Source organism: Enhydra lutris, unplaced genomic scaffold (genome assembly GCF_002288905.1).
Source record: "Enhydra lutris kenyoni isolate GAN:26980312 unplaced genomic scaffold, ASM228890v2 scaffoldscaffold1, whole genome shotgun sequence".
Classification (NCBI taxonomy): domain Eukaryota; kingdom Metazoa; phylum Chordata; class Mammalia; order Carnivora; family Mustelidae; genus Enhydra; species Enhydra lutris.
The window spans coordinates 64,989,953-65,006,690 of NW_019154085.1; the positions used below are offsets into that span (position 1 = coordinate 64,989,953).

A 16,738-nucleotide genomic window follows, 5' to 3' on the forward strand; every position below is an offset into this window, starting at 1 on the left:
AACTGACACTAGGGAAATATGGCCCAAGTAAATACCTAAGATAAGAGTTTTATTTCAAGAAATAATATAGGGCAGTGAGCTATAATTAGAATGGTTTTAAATTCCCATAAGAACACTAAAATATTATGAGTAACTCTCAACAGATGTTACAATTAAAGGTAATAAAAGGACTGTAAGAAATTGCAGTGGGAAACAGGAAATAATAATTTCTACAAACACTCAACTATTTGGTCAGCTGCCAAAGGTCCAAGAGAGACAGAGATGGCCTGAATGCCCATCGCAAACAGCCTCCTTCTGGTGCCACGAGAGTCTGATCAAATCCTGTTTAGTTCTCCAGTTTGGGACTCTAGAACTCTGGGTAGTATCTCTAGGTCTCTATGTACAGCGTCCACATCATGAACCCACCAGTCTCTGGGCCCTTATTGGTCTCTAGCCTGAGTTTGGTTCTTCAGGTCTTATGACATCCTACCGCACTAAATGCAGGAGGCCCAGAAAAATGACAAAAGCAAGGTACTGACTTAGAGAAAGCCCTTCTCCCATGCCTAGAGAAGCTGGCCTAAGTCTGCACTTTTCTACAACAGAGAAGTAAGGGTCAGGAATCCAAGGGATGCCCAAGTTCAGGCCACAGTCATATAAGAGCCTTAAACCACTGTGCATCTTTTCCCAGGTGTCCTGACCTTGACTGTAACTATTCTTCTCAGAGTTAGAATAGGATGGAGGAGCGGGGGATAATAGCATCAGCTGAAGCTGGCTTCTTTTAACATCTTCTTTTCAGGACCAAGGACCGAAAGTTATGGACTCTCAGGCTAAAAAAGTAGACACAGGACCAACATATGAAATTGCAGACAACTGAAGACAGTTCAGAGATCATCTTGGACACCAGACCAAGTGACCCCGCCTGGGAGATGGGGCAGGCCGTGAACAGTCAGTGCCTACCATTGTAGGGCTGTTTGCCTGTGGCCCTGTTTATCTACCAATGTCACCACACATTCACATAGTGCTTTCATATACATCAGCAGTTCTCAAACTTTTTTTTTTCTTTTTGTAAACCTCTACAACGTCTGGCTTAAGATAGATGGGTTCTTATTTTTGCTTCTATATTCAATCTGCTGCAATATCACATATCATGTTGGCAGTCGCTGGAAAATTCCACTCTAAATGTTGAAATAATGAGAGTAAAAAAAGGCACACAATTATTATAAAATTATGTTATTATAAAATTAGTTTGACCTCATGGGCTCCCTGAAAACAACTTAAGGACCAGTCTCACCCCAGGATCATAGGACCACACCTTGAGAAACACTGATACCAAATCTCATGAATCAAATCTCATTTGATTCCAGCAATCAATCTTTGAGATTTGCAAAGTAGGTACTATTTGTTTTCCATTTTTTTAGATGAGCGCATTCAATGGTCTTTCCAAGTTGACAGATCGAGTGGCAGACTGAGGACCAACAATTCTACACTGGAAATACCTAATGCAAATACAGAAAAGTGCAATTCCTTTCACTTTTGAGAAAAACAATATTCCTCAAGATTTTTCACATTACCATAAAAAGATCAGCAAGCGTTCTTCTATTTAATAGTCTTGGTTTTATGTGCTATATATCAACAAAGGTTGAATTAGAACTAAAACAGTTCAGTGAGAAAAAAAATCACTAAGAAAGCAATTATTTATAGTGTATTTAATAATGAAATGACAGGAGGAGGAAAAAATGAAAAAGAATTTGATTTGATGCTAATTTAGGTCATTGTTCCTTCCCTCTCTCTCTCTTTTGTCAGTCTTGTCTAAATAAGTTTGTCCTACTAAGGCTATCAGAAGAGAGGTATAAGAACTGTATCCAGAATATCATCACACACATCCTGATTTTTTCAAAATTAATACCACAGAAGCAATATCCAATACCCATAATCTCTACATGAACTATGGCTCGAGTTACGGAGGTTGCCTAATCGAGTCATTCTTTTATGACTCTGAACCTAAAATACTTGCCTTTGAAAAGATCACAGTGATTGATTGTGAGTAGTAGACTTGTCTCATCAGGTTGAAATATAGTTGGAAAAATGCCTAATTGGATCTAACTACTGAAGGTCATCCTTTTATAAAGAATTAATCTTTTCAGACTCATACTTAACACCTTTAATTGAAAGTACATTTACTTTAACTGATATGGCACAGGATATTCTTGATTTCAAAGAAGCTGAAAATAGGTATGATTTAAGGCCAGAAACTAAGTCTGTGCAACTTTATAAAGGAAATGTTTAAAACTCGAGAGTAACAGCTTTAAGACCCCGGCTACTTTTGATAACTCTTATCAAAAACCTTGTTAATCCTGGGGTGTCTGGGGGGCTCAGCTGGTTGAATGTCTGGCTCTTGGTTTCGGCTCAGGTCATGATCTCAGGGTCCTGGGATTACGCCCCGACTTAGGCTCTGTACCCAGTGCAGCCTCTGCTTGGTATTCTCATTCTCTCTCTCTCCCTCCACACCACCCGCCCTCTCACTCCCGCTTACACTCTCTTTCTAAAATAAAGAAATAAAATCCTTAAAAAAAAAAACAAAACACCCCTTTAATCCTCAAAATAACAACAAAAAAACCACTCCGACAAAAATCATATTCCTAAATTTGGTAAGCACAAACCCTTATTTCTCATTGTAGATATATACCTCACAACGGCAAATGTCTACAGGGCTCAGGCAGAATATTTATTTTCAAAAATGGGTAATACCATCACGTGGTTTAAAACCCAAAAGATACATTAGAGTAGTCTATAAAACTAGGCCTCCTACTCTTGTCATTCAACTACCTGGTCCCCCCTCAATGACACAGGTTTTTTGTATATCCTTCCCAAGATGTTTCACACATATGTCAGCAAATATACACACACAGGTCCTTCTGGCCTGTTTAATACCTAACATACTATATCCATTGTTCTGGCTCTTGCCTTTTCTTTTAATAATATACCTTCGAATTTCTCCCTATTGGTTCATAGAGAGTTCCTCATTCTTATTTTATAGCTACATAGTATTCCATTGTCTGTGATATCCTTTTCTGAACCAGTTCCCATTCTATGAACAGATTGCTTCTGGTCTTTCACTATTATAAACACCGCTCAATGAATAACTTTGTTCTTATGTCATTTTGCAAATACATGAGTATAAAAATAAATTTCTAGAAGCAAGTTGCTTGGTCAAAGGATAAATGCATTTGCAATTTTATAGATACTGTCAAATTCCCCTTCATTTAAGTTGTACCAATTTATATTCTCACAAGCAATTTGTAAGCACCATTGCAGGAACTTTCAATGAATAAAGCAGGAAGTACAGTAAAAAAACAAGGAGGTGTGTTCTGCCGGCTGGAAAGCTTCTTTCCTATTTAAAGAGGGCAACCACTGCTCAGCGCCAGCTGGTTAAGCCAGGCAGGAATCTGGGCTCAATCATGTTTAAAAGAAATATACATACACACTCGCACATGTGAGATATATATAAATATATAGGTTATATGTAAAATACATACACTACACATTATTTAAAAATGTAAATATGTATGTATTTACTATGTCCATTCAACGCGACAAATCCAGAGATGCAGACTGTCATGTTTAAAGTTTTCCCTCCGTGCTCATTCAATTCATCCGCAAGGGACACAATGAACCCTCCAGGGAGGCGGCTGGCTCGCAGGGTGGGGATGACAATCACGTGCGCGAGCAGGTAATGCCAGCTCAGAACTACCTGCATTCCTTAGTTTCACGCTCATGTCTTTTAGCCCATGCCGAAAAAACGCAGGGGGGCACACCCCCCTCCTAAGAACCAGATGTGATCAACATGCTTAGAAGCCCAGAGACCACCGGTTGTTAAAGGGCATCGGCAACTCTAAGCCCCATTGGCACTACACACCCTCCACCCTAGGGATGCTCTGTGGTGAGGCTGGACGCCAACCATTTCCCCCAGTCTGAGGCTGAAGGGTGCAGTGCCGGTAACACCCGCAGGTACCGTGTTTTCTAGGGGTCCAGACGCAGCCCCTCGCTCCTAAGCATCGGACAGCCCCTGTTTTCCCTTATTTGAACCTAAGACTTCAGGTCAGGATGAAGCTGCTGGTATCCAAGGAAGTCCAGAGGGACTCCCACTCCTATCCTCCTGGAATGTCTCCCCTTCTTGGGAGCAGGATGGAGACTTTCAAACAGCCTGGGCTAAGAATCAGGACGTCATTTTTAGTTTAGCTTGCTTCTTTCCTGCTCTTGGCACTGAACTGAAGTCTCTTCCCACAGGCTCAGGAGAGAAAGGGACTGTGGCTCCCACTAAGCCTGCTGGGCATCTCTCTCCACACCAGCAAAGAGCCTGGCACAGACCAAGGAGGTAACGGAGCTGTGGGGACAGAGGGCTATGTTCAAATCCACTTGCTACTTGTTTGGCATCTGTCCTGTTTCCTCCACTGTGAGGTGCAGGAAGTAATAAGTCATGGCATTTACTGTCTGCCAGTATGTGCTCGGTGCCTCAATATGTCATCTCATGCCATCCTCCCAACTCTCCACGAGGGGATGGCTCTTATCCTCTGTTGTTCTATAGACAAGGAAACAGGCTCAGAAAGGACAAAGGACATCTCCAAAATCATATGTCTGATTAGCAGATCTGAACTAAATCTAGAACTGAATGCACGTTACCCACTGTCTTCTCCAGTGTACAACCCTTACCCGAGCCACATTCGAGCTCATGATCCGCATAGGAGCCAGGCAGCTTGTTATCTGGAAATCTGATCCTGCCACTCCCTTGCTGAAAGACTCCATTTTCTTCCCCATATTCTTTTTTTGATTTTTATTTTTTTAATTTTCCCCGTATTCTTCTTTCCTTCCTTCCTTCCTTCCTTCCTTCCTTCCTTCCTTCCTTCCCTCCTTCCTTCCTTCAAGTAAGCTCCTCACCAAGCATGGAGCTCCACACAGGGCTTGAACTCACGACCCTGAGATTAAGACCTGAGCTGAGATCAACAGTAGGATGCTTAACTGACTGAGCCACCTTGGCACCTTCCCCCATATTCTTAAAACAAAATTTAAAATCCTTAGCATGACCCCTCCCGCCCTGCAAGACTGCTTCGACCCGTCCTCCCACCTTCAACTGTCCCACGCTGTCCCCAGCCTGCCCTCCTTCCCCAGATACAGCTTTGCAAAGGCACAGGGTGAGCGGAGGGGGGGGGGTCAAAGGCCTGACTGCAGGGGGTTCAGGAGACAGAGGGAGGAAAGGGATTACAGTCAGGGGCAGTTCTTTTGAGGAGTTTAACTGTGAGGGGGTCAAGAGAGAGCTGTAATGGGAGGTAGGGTAAAGAGAGGGCTTTTTAAGATGGAAGAAGAGCAACATTGGTATACTGGAGGGACAGGCCTATACAGAGGGAAACAGATAGGGAGGGAACAGAGAAGTGCTCCAGGGTCCTGAAGCTTGTTGGGGGCCAGCATCCCTCACTGCTAGGAAATCTCCACTCTCACTCTCCCTCCACTTGACTGACTCCAACTGAGCTCTTTTGGGGGAGACCAGGAAAGAAGGATAAAGGCAACCAGGTGAGGGTAGGCCCCTTTCTAGCATGCGCTCCTTGCCCCTAGTCCTGTACTCAGTACTTCACATTCTGTACAAAGTAATGTCATTACCTCAAAGTCCCCCTCATCTGCTAGACAATAAGTTCCCAAAAAGGAAAGACCTTCAGCTTGCCTTGTTCACAGCTCTTCCCCTCAGCACCCAGCCCAGTGCCTTGGGAATGTACTGACAGTATCTGTCACATGAATGAATGAATCAATCAATCAATGAAAGTTTTACAAGTCTGGTTTTTGTCAAGTGCCTCTGCTTGGCCTCTGAGACACCATCACCCCAATTCCCTGACGGCCTTTTCTCTGTTGCCCAAACACTGCCGTCTGCCTGTCCCTTTAGTGTCAATGTTCTGCCTTCACCATCTTCCCTTCTTCTTTTTCTGGATGAGTAATTCCGATGCATAACTTAAACCCAGGTGCTTCCCCAGAGCTTTAAACCCATTATCAACTGTCTACACAGCACTTCTCCATGCAATGTCTAGACAGCGAAAAACCCAGCATGTACAAAATGGAATGCATCACTTCTCCTCTCAAATTCGCTTCCCTCTCTCTGCTCCCTTTGGCAGCAAATGGTGGTGACAGCCAACTACCAGGACCTGTGTGTTATACATCCTTAAGATGTCTCAGATCATCCATTCCTCTAACACTCCGAGACTCCTGACCAAAGGCAGGTCACCATTATCTGCCGCAAGAGGAGAATAAATGATCTAATGAACAAAGGGTGTTTTAGCCAAACTCACACACACCACACACAGACACACAGGGAATGCCCTCTCTAGAGCCACAGATAAACAGCAACAGCAAAAGGCCATAAAAGGTTGAGGGAGCTATTACTCGGGGTGTAATCCTTGGCAGATGAATGTGTCACAGCCCAGGAAGAAAATCGCTATACTTAATGAGATGTGGAAAACGATGCCAAAGCAACGATAAGTTGAAGGACACCTCCAAGTAAGGCCAGGAAACAAAAGAGTCAGGAAGAGGAAAAAGAAGCCTCCTGAGTCCAGGCCTATGGCCGCCCGGATGCAGTGTTCCCCGTGCATCTCTGTCTGGGCTTTCCTAGAGTGGAATCTTTAAGTCAGCCAACCACACCGCCTTTGGGACTAGAGAGGGTTCATCTGAGCTCTGCAACTCAACCACACGTCAGCAATGACCTTCAGTTAGTGCTTCACCTCTCCAACCTCTACTTCAGGTTCTTCTGCAGGAAGACAGGAAACAACGCTGCCTTTCCCGATGAAGGCAGCCATGGGCAGACACCCTGTGGGCCCCTCACGAGCCGTCGGGCATTCTGATGCCCCATACACCAAGACACAGAGCAGAAGAAGGGAAAGTCATGGTTCCAGACCTTAAAGAGTGGACGTTTCCAGAGAAGGACAACTGATGGGAGGTAAAAGTACCAGGGAAAGCCCAACATAAAGAAGTGCTTAAAAAGTAGTCATAGAAAAAGAAATATTAGTCTAATGCAGAGAAAGGAGCATTTCCCCTTTCTTGGTTCTTACTTTCTCCATCCTTCATACTCCTGTCAAATTCATCTTCTCTGAGGTAAAGGTCCAATCACAGAATCATATAATTTTACAACCGACAGGGGCCCTGGAGGTTGCCTAATCTATTTTCCTCATTCCTGAGGTGAAGAAACTGAAGCCGAAGAGATTAAGTGGCTTGCTTAAGATTACACAGCTGGCTAATTCACTCAACACTCCATAAATACTTATTGATCATCTACTAGGTGTCAGGTCTGTCCTGGAAACCATTTGTGGCAGAAATGACACCCAAACCTGGGACTGCCTTTTATCCTCAACGGGTGGTTCTCCAACTGCAGGGTGAGCTGAGACACGTTCTCTAAAGGAAGAATTCCTTCCCTCAGTGATGTTCCCACCCCTAGCAGGTAAGAAGTGCTGCAGCAATGAGAGATGTTACAGATAGGAATGGGTTCTGTAGGACTGAGGTGATGATGGCAGAAAAAAAGGTTGAGAAACACTGCTGTACCCATCAGCACTGTGCCCCAGAGCCCTGCTTGAAAGGGAAGCTCTCTTCAAAGTACGGATGTCCATATACCCTGACCAGGCTCCAGGAGAGTGAGCCACATGCCTTCCCCATCGCCCCCACACCCTGGCCTTGCATTTCACTTGCCTTAAAAGAGCCTTTTGGATCAGGGAGTCTCCTAACATGTGCACGTGAAAATTCCTTTCAGGACTATATCTTCAGACACTCAAAGCCATGCCTATGGCCTAGCAAAGCATAAGTTGATAGCAACCAGAATTTTCATCTATACCAAGCCATGCCGCATCACACAGCTTCTGATCAACATCAAACAAATAGATCAGGAAGTCATACAGCTCCTTTTAACATGAAAAAACATGACCAGTGACAACACACACACACACACACACACACACACACACACACACACACACACACACACGTTTCTTGAAATAAGGTATCTTGATCCATTTTAAGGAATTTGACCTTTACACTGATTGTTGACAGGTTTTTCCGCAGCTAGAACCACAGGCTGAGGACTCTGAAGCATCCCTCTGGTTACGAGCAGCCTGAAGGGCCTTTCAGATTTATGGTCCATACGGAACAAGCAGTTTGGCTGCACAGGATTTCACAGAGCTGACACCTAAATTAGAGGTGTGTGCAGAGCCTAGCAAAGAAATTTATCATGCCCTGTACAATGCTTACACCCATGAATAAATCATATGCAAAAATATTATCATAAATAACTGCCTTTACGGCCTACAAAAATAATTTTTATCTGGAAATAATCCTAACTCAGTTCAACAGAAACCTCTTTGAAAATCTACATGCCGGCCAGGTAGAAGCTGTGGCTGTTTCCTCTCACCCACCCTGCCTAACTTGTTTTTTTTTTTTCCCTCTAATATGCACTTTGGAAAATCATGAAAAATACTTCAATATACAGGAAAGTTCAAAGAGTAATAAAGCAAATATACATGTAATCTACCATCCAGAACTTTTAAAATGGTAACATTTTGTCATATTTACTTCAGAGCTTAATACATAAAATTTTAATAATGTTTTGCCTACACAGTACAAAAATCGATCGTTATGTCCCAACTGTGGTAAATCATGAGGGAACAGATTATTGTGTAAGGGCTCTACTGCCTGTCAAATTTATGGAACTGTATTTTCATGGGTGGCAGTCCTTTTCAGCATTTAGAATGTCCAGTGAATATATTTACTGAATTGATTTTTACTGATAGTCCAAGAGGGAAATGGAGTGATTACATAAAAACTAGAGTCAGGAGGCACCTGGGTGGCTCAAGTCAGTCAAGCATCTGTCTTTGGCTCAGGTCATGATTCCAGGGTGCTGGGATCAAGCCCCACATCGGGCTTCCTGCTCAGCATGAAGCCTGCTTCTCCACCTGCCCCTCTCCCTGCTTGTGTACTCTCTCACTCTCTCTCAAATAAATAAATAAATTCTTTAAAGAAAAAAAAAAAAAAGAAAAGAAACAACCAACACTAGCATCAGGTGTACAGCCGGTAGTAGAAACACTGCAGTCTAATCAAAGTTCCCATTTCTCTGCAGCAGGAAGAACTATTAAGCACCCTTACTAGTTAGGGGTTTTGTGTATATCTCTTGATTAAAATCCACTGATAGAAATGTAGGAGCAGTCTTCGTTAACATCACTCATTTGAAAAGTCTGGCGTGGGTTACGGTTTACTGCAGAAAACTTGGACTCAATGTTTCTAGGACAGAAAAACTCTCTTCAATGCATCAGGCTCCCAAGTCAACATGCCAAGTAAGTTATACTAAATATGCTACGGGCACCTCCGAGATGTCAGTTCAGTAAATCCAGTCGGGCTCTTGATCTCACATCCTGCTAGGTGTGTTCGTGCAGATCAGTGGACAGTATGCAGAGTAGTCGGGGGTGCTGCCCGTATCTGCAGCATTCCTGGATGAACTCAAGTTTCAAGATGACCGAAGTTTAAGGCCCAAGCTATTATAATCTCTATTATGGGCAACGGTCATCCTCCTTGTCATTTGTTTTGCTTCTTGCAAAAATGATGGTAAGTAGTTCAAAGTTAAACCAAATATATGACCGAACATTTGACTATCAAAAATAACAGAAATTGAAGGGAACAGAGAAAGAGACACTACACATACTTGGGACATCAGTAACTCACACTGAGCACTGAATTTAGTTTTGTTCGCTTACAGCTCAGGCAAGGAAAGAGGAAAGTACTGCATGATACAGTTCTTTATCAAAAAAGAAACATGCAAAGCAGATGTTTTTCCCTTGGCATTAATATCAAAAAGAAACTCTGTACGGAAGCCTCTTTACAAGGTGCACAGAGTAATGTCTTCAACCCTATGTTGTAAAGGACAGAAACTTTCTTTCATAAAAATACCCTCCAACTATGTGGTACAAAAGATGAAAATTTTTTTCTCCCATGTGCTGAAGGCACCATATTAAATCTTACCTAAGTGATGGCATTTCTGCTGGGACCTGAAATAATATAGCCGAGGTACTTTGTTTCCTGATGATTTACGTCAATAGAGAGAGCCGGAAGAACCCAGAGAAATAGATGGCCTACACAGATGGCTTCCTGATGCCCTAAAAGTGTCTTTGTCAAGCGTTACAATGGGTGATTCCGTACTGAACTTCAACCAGCATTGGAAGGCGTCTGATAGTTCTTGTAGATGTGCTGATTAAACATAGATCTTCTACTTCAGTGAAAACTTGAATGCAGTGGTAACACTCTGCCGTGAACATACGGGAGACGGACTTAGGTTATGTCCTCCCCCCGAGAGGCAGCTAAGTGCTAAGATGGCGGGCTGCAGGGCGTCTCTGTTTCAAGAGGAAGCTCCAAGTCTGGCCAAGAAACTGAACTTGGGCGCAGCTCAACACACCCAACTACACTGCTTCAGAAAGGAGAAAGGAGCATTGTTGGCTGCAGGGTTTTAAAGAATGCCTATTACTCATCAAGAGAGTTAGCCATGGTTAGTGTAGCTGCAATACTAGAAAATGAGCAGATAATAAAACTCTTTAAACTTTGGCGAGGTGATCACAAAAGTAGCAAGAACTATGCTTTAACTTTCCTATCAATTTATATATAGAGTTGTGTCCAGGGAAAGCTACATTAAAAATTAGCAAATTTAAAGGGAAAATGATCACTTTTAACTCGGTTTAAAATACCCATCCAATAAAGGAGAAAACCATGAGAAAGTAATGAATAATAAGTGTTAACCCCAGTGTCCTCCAGGTCAGAAATGAAAGCAGAATCCTCCCTGGCTTTGCCACACGGAGCGCCTTAAGACAATTAAATTTAATGACAAATGAGATTGAGCAAGTATTTTCTCTTTTGCTCCATTTCAGAGAAATGGCCTATAAGTAAATGTATTTACAGTCTTAGTGTGGGTGACCCTTTGTCTTTGGCAAAGACATCATAAATCCTCAAATTGGACTTTCCTGAAATTACTTGAGCAAATGGCTATTTATAAAATACACAGCTGCACAGAAAATAAACCTTGTTACTAGGCATTTGATAGGTTGTTGGTGGGCATCAGAAAGATATACATTTATTAGAGCATGTCACGCAGCACTCATCAGGACACTGGATTAGGGACAGACAGGGCTTTTATTCAGAATGATGTAAAACTAAAAATAAAAAAATTCAAAAACTCAAGCCCCCCGCCCAAGCATCCACTTTCTTTTGAGGCTTGGAGCTGTATGATTCTCCAAGTACTGACACTAATAGAGCTGAAAAGGCACAAAGAGCGGCGCCTGGGTAGCTGGATGGTTAAGTGACCGCCTCTTGGTTTCAGTTCAGGTCATGATCTCCAGGACATGAAACTGAGCTCTGAGTACAGCTCCACGCTCAGTTGGGGGCGGGGGGGGTAGTGTCTGCTTAAAAGTCCTCCCTCTGTGCCTCCCCCAACTCATGTGTGCTCACTCTCTCTCTCTAAAATAATTAAGTAAACCTTAAAAGAAGAAGAAGAAGAAGAAGAAGAAGAAGAAGAAGAAGAAGAAGAAGAAGAAGAAGAAGAAAGAAAGAAAGAAAGAAAGAAAGAAAGAAAGAAAGAAAGAAAGAAAGAAAGAAAGAAAGAAAGAAAATGAAGAGTAGGGCAGGCCCCTGAGAGCAAGTGTGAGAAGCTTCCTTTGGATTAACAGATCCCCAAAAGGCAAGGGGTTGTAAAAGTGTTCATTATTTGCATGATAGGATTTAAAGTGAGGAGTAATCACCTAAACATCTTTCTAAGTATTTCCACAAAATTGCCTTTTTCAATCTGAAGATGGCCACAAGTGAGGGGGGATATCTGAAGTTCAATGTCATTTGTTTCCCATAGATGCCTTTTCCAAAGACCCACAGCTGGTCCAAATGTACCAGTCTTCCTCTTACTGTAAAGTAGGCCTCAAAATGCACCTGCCACATGATGCCTTCTTCCTCCCTCTCTGATCCTGGCAGATTTTTAAAAGTCAACATTTCTACCTTCAGCAACCACTGCATTCCTTCTCTGGGTCTAGAGCACTAATTTATGCTGCTCATTATCACATTGTTCGAAGAAACCATCCCTTCAACAGGCCCAATAAAGTAAATAAAATGGCATTTACCACGGCATAGAAGTCAAACCATCCTAACTGAAAAATCCCAAGTATCTATATAGCTCACCAAAATAAGAAAGACCTTTGACTTAGCCACGAAGCTCGCTCTGCAATAGTGCGAGGCTACTTCCACCATGAATGGCATAACTGTGGACAAAACTCAAAAGCAGACTAGTGGAAGACGGAATTTTATTCCAAATGCTCAAAACAATTTTTTTGCCTGTGCTCAAACACATGCTGTATGACTGTCAAATAACGAAACTGATTTTCATGTGTGAGTCATGGAATCCATATTTTAGAGCCATGCTCACCACTTTGTTGATATTGAGAAACATGCGGATAATGTTCGTTCCATAAGCAAGCCCCATGTGTGTAACTGCACCATACACCACGGGAGTTACCAAGACTGTGGGGAGTACACATTTTTCTAAGATTCACTAATAAAAAAGATATACCCAATAATTTCCCTCATGATGGTTTTTTTCAGTGACTGACCTTTATACCCTGTCTGCTGATCTCTCACAAGTTTTTAAGATTAACTTAGCTTTTTAAGATCTCTAGACCTCGGTGAAAATTTAATAAAGGAGGTCAGGCTGGATAAACAAGAATTCTCACTCTACAGAAGTATTCATATAGCACATCCTACAGACTACTTGCTATTTGCTTCTTTACTGTAAATTGAAAAATGTGCTTTTCATAAGGAAGTACAAAAAACAGTGCCACCAGACAGGGAAGGGTTCAGAAGGAAAAGTCGGGGGCTGGTGGGGGGGGGCTCCCAAAATGATTATCATAACAGTAGAGCCTATCTCCACTGGTCTGCTGCAAAATAAAATAAACACCGATTATTTGTCAAGTTTAAGAGAATTAGTTGATTTTTAAAAAGTAAGCAAGTCAGTAAATGTCTGTAACAGAGATAAGGGATGGTAAAGGTGAACAATTGTGAACATTTAAGTAACTACACAGAATTCAAAAGATGGGCAACAGAAGCTATGCTGCTATGCCATGTCTCTCCCCAGAGTGCCTGGTACAGGGTCTGGCACATAAGTAAGCTCTCAAGAAATATTCCAGACATCTAATTGTGTCAAGCAGGACAATATTCCTCCTTACCTGCTGCATGGCATTAAGTCACATGTAACCACAGCAGACAAAACTGCATATGGAGGTAGCCAATCCCACATAAATACCCAAATAACCAAAAAAAAAAAAAAAAAAGAGAGAGAGAGAGATTGAGAGAAAGAGAGAAATGGCTTTGGGGCTGAAGGCATTTTAGCTGCAATGGAGGCCAGAGCCGTGATCAGAAGAAAAGATGTCACATTGGGGAAAGATCTGAGAGAAATAAAGGAGGCCTGTGATACTGAAGAGATTTCTGGCCAAAAAGCTCTTCCTCACCTAAGGAGCGGTGAGTTAGCAGTCAGCGTCCAGAGTGGGTGATCGCCCTGGCCATGATTCACATAGAAGAGAAGCTGTGGACAAGTCTACCCGATGCCAGGGCTCTGGGTGGCTGGACAAGCTTTGCATCTAGGATTGGGAAGTGCTGCTGCTTTATCGCCTGTGCCCCGAGCTCCAGGCTGCTCTCATGTCCACGGCATACTTATTTTTATTTAAGTATAGAAGGCAAGAGAGCACATCTCCTCGTACCAGTTACACCAGACTTCTCTACCTCCTCTCCTCTTTCGCCCTCCACTCCACAGATTTGATTTGGTTTTATGGGGAGTCCGAGAGTACAAAATGCTTTTTTTGCTAGGTTCACTTGGCCTGTCATAGCTGGGTTTCTGAAGACAACATTCTTGAGTTTAAATACCATTCGTAGCATTGACTTGTAACGCTGACTAACCAGGAGAACTTCTGGCAATGAACTCTCCAAGCCTCAGGATCTCCAGCTCAAATAAAGTAGTAACAGTAACTACTTGATAGAGAGCTCAGGGAGAAGGCAAGTAGGGATGGTGCCTGGCACACTGCAAGCATTGAGTCATTATTATTAAATAACAACAACAGTAATAATAACCACTGAGTTCTCCGTGTCAGCTACTGGCCCCTGCCTGGAGATGGGTTCTTTCTCATTCCATCACCTAACCTAAGCAGGAGTGTAGGCGTCGGATCCTCCACTGAATTCCATAATAGCTTCCAACCATAACCCCCAACAGATATAATAAGATTTCAGTAGGGTACAAGTCTCTCTCTCCTTAAGAATCCCAGTAACAATTGAATAAATGGGAGCTGATCACTGGGAGCTGGAGAATAGCCGTTTCCAACCCAGAGTTTGAAGGAAACACACAGACTAGTAATGGGGCTGCTTTAGAGTCCTTGATAATCCCCAGAGAGTGAAACAAACCCATGAGGATCTGAGAAGTCTCCTGATAATCCTTCCCATGCCTCTTTCCCTTATGAATAATTTAAATTCTCTGCTGTCTGGTCAAATCAAAGATCTTCGTTTATGTGAAGGTGGAAATGTACAACAGAAGACTGAAACATGCCTAAGGTATGTAATCCTGTCTGCCAGACCAGGGGGATTCCCTAAAAAGAGACAAGGAAAACACCTGGGTCGTCAGTGGTTCGGCCAGCATTTCTGGCAATTTCTTCTTTTGCACTAGAAGACGGCACACACGTCATTCAAATTATGTACTTGCCGCCATCCAAGGCCTCTCTGGATTTAGGAAGACCTGAAGCAACGGTGTTCTGAGCTCAGAGTGCTATTTAATTGTGACTCTCATCATCACTGTTATTACAGATCTGTCATTCAGAAATGCTCTCGGCTATCAGGGACAGCATGGAGTGTTATGAAGATGACATTTCCATGTTTTGTATTCTGAACATTAAAAACTAGTTTGGCTTACCCAATGAGCAGCGGGTGCCATACCAATTATATAACTTTTTAGAGCACAAAAAGGATCTCCCACTGAGCCAACTGGGAGGAAAAAAACACAATACTCATTTTTATCCGCGCCGCAGCATACTGACCTCCTTCAGCCTGTTGATATGGCCATTAATAAAACATTTTAAAATGATCTGAAAATGCTTTTTTACTAACTAGAGCCTGAATCTGGCTGCCAAGCAGCTGTGTATTTGAAAGACTTGGAGCTGGTATCAAAGTTGACCGCTGAGGATTCAAGCTTATTCTGGGAACCTCCTGTATCCGGAATGTTGTTCAGGCTTTTGACTGGTTACAAATGAAAAACAGATTTCCACTCCTGAGGAGTTTTAAATGCTAAAAATAAGGATGCCTATGATGATGGTCTTGCTTTTGCTTGGGATACATGACTTTATTTTAATTTCACTTCAGTATCTGACATGGGATTGCCAACATATGTTCTTATAAATTAAGAATAATAATTTAAAATAAAAATATTACTACTACTTACAATTCTAAAATAGCCTAATGGTTAGTTCTTGAAGCTTGGAGAAGAGTTTGTTCTTTTCTTCCTTTGTCTTCTCTTTCTTCTGACAAAAATTATCAACTAAAAATATGCATTAAATATAACTTTTGAACTTCAAGCAAAGTATCTAACAGGCTATTTGAGTATATGTGATTAAATCTATCTGGGAACTAAGACTTAGATTACACTGATGGGTGAGTAGAAAATGAGGTGGGCAGAGAAACTCACTCATTGAGCTCAGCTACACGGGTAGCAACGTGTGAGGCATGGGAAGAGAATATGTAGAGATGAAATAATGTACAGACTGGGCTCAATGAGCTTACGACCTATCAGGATTCAGAGATGAAGACAAACTCCACTGGTGAGCAAGCTGGGGTGGATCAAAGGTGCTTGTTGCACTGTGTTGAGGAGAGTTCTCCTCTCAGACACTGGGATCACGAATGCCTTCTTTACCTTCGAAATGTCTACCCCATCACGCCCTGCTACCCCCCCCCCCGCCATCCCCATCATCCTCCCCTTAAACACACTCATTTAAAAAGCAAGGGAACTGCTAATACTGTGAAGGACACGGTAACAGAACCGAGGCCATTCCCAGACTTCACATTTCCTAAGAACTGGCAAAAAAGTGCTTAGCACAGGGAAAATTCAAGTCTATGAAGTTGGGGGGGGAAATGAAGAATTTCAATGTCACTTTGCAGGTTTTTCACATTAAGACAGATGAAGACAGGTTTACTAAGGAACACTGAATAACTCAGACTATTTTTCTGTGTGATTAGCCCAAATCCTGTGGCTACTCTGCCAACACCCAAACCACAGCACTGTGAGGCTGTATGAGAAAAGAACTTGCTGCTTTGGTCGAAAGAGGATAAAGCTGGTGAAGAAGTCTCACGGAGCGAGCTCTCCATCATCACCCACTGTAGTGATTTTTAATCAGTAGGGAGATTATACTGCAGGACTCCATCAGACCCAGAAACACATCGCTATTTGCCTTTGGGGGAAAACAGGTGCCATATTATTGAGTTCCTCCCAGCAAGCCAAATGATCTGGCCCAGAGTTGATAAAACAGGACTGGCCGAAGAAGAGCTCTCCTAAGCTCTAAGAGCTGGGCATACTGTTCTTGAGTGGGGCAAGAATGTTTATGCATATCATTAAACACCAGGTTCAGGAGCAGAGGTTTTAAGGGGAGAAGGTGATCTATTTCCAGACTTATCTGGGTCCCTCTAGCTTGTT

The 16,738-nt window shown here is 42.6% G+C and overlaps 1 protein-coding gene across 1 annotated transcript in view; it reads right to left on the reverse strand.

Moving 5' to 3' along the window:
• LOC111145371 (serine/threonine kinase 39) overlaps positions 1-16,738 on the reverse strand; it is a 297,684-nt gene that overhangs the window by 64,870 nt on the left and 216,076 nt on the right. The gene's annotated exons all lie outside the window — the stretch shown is intronic.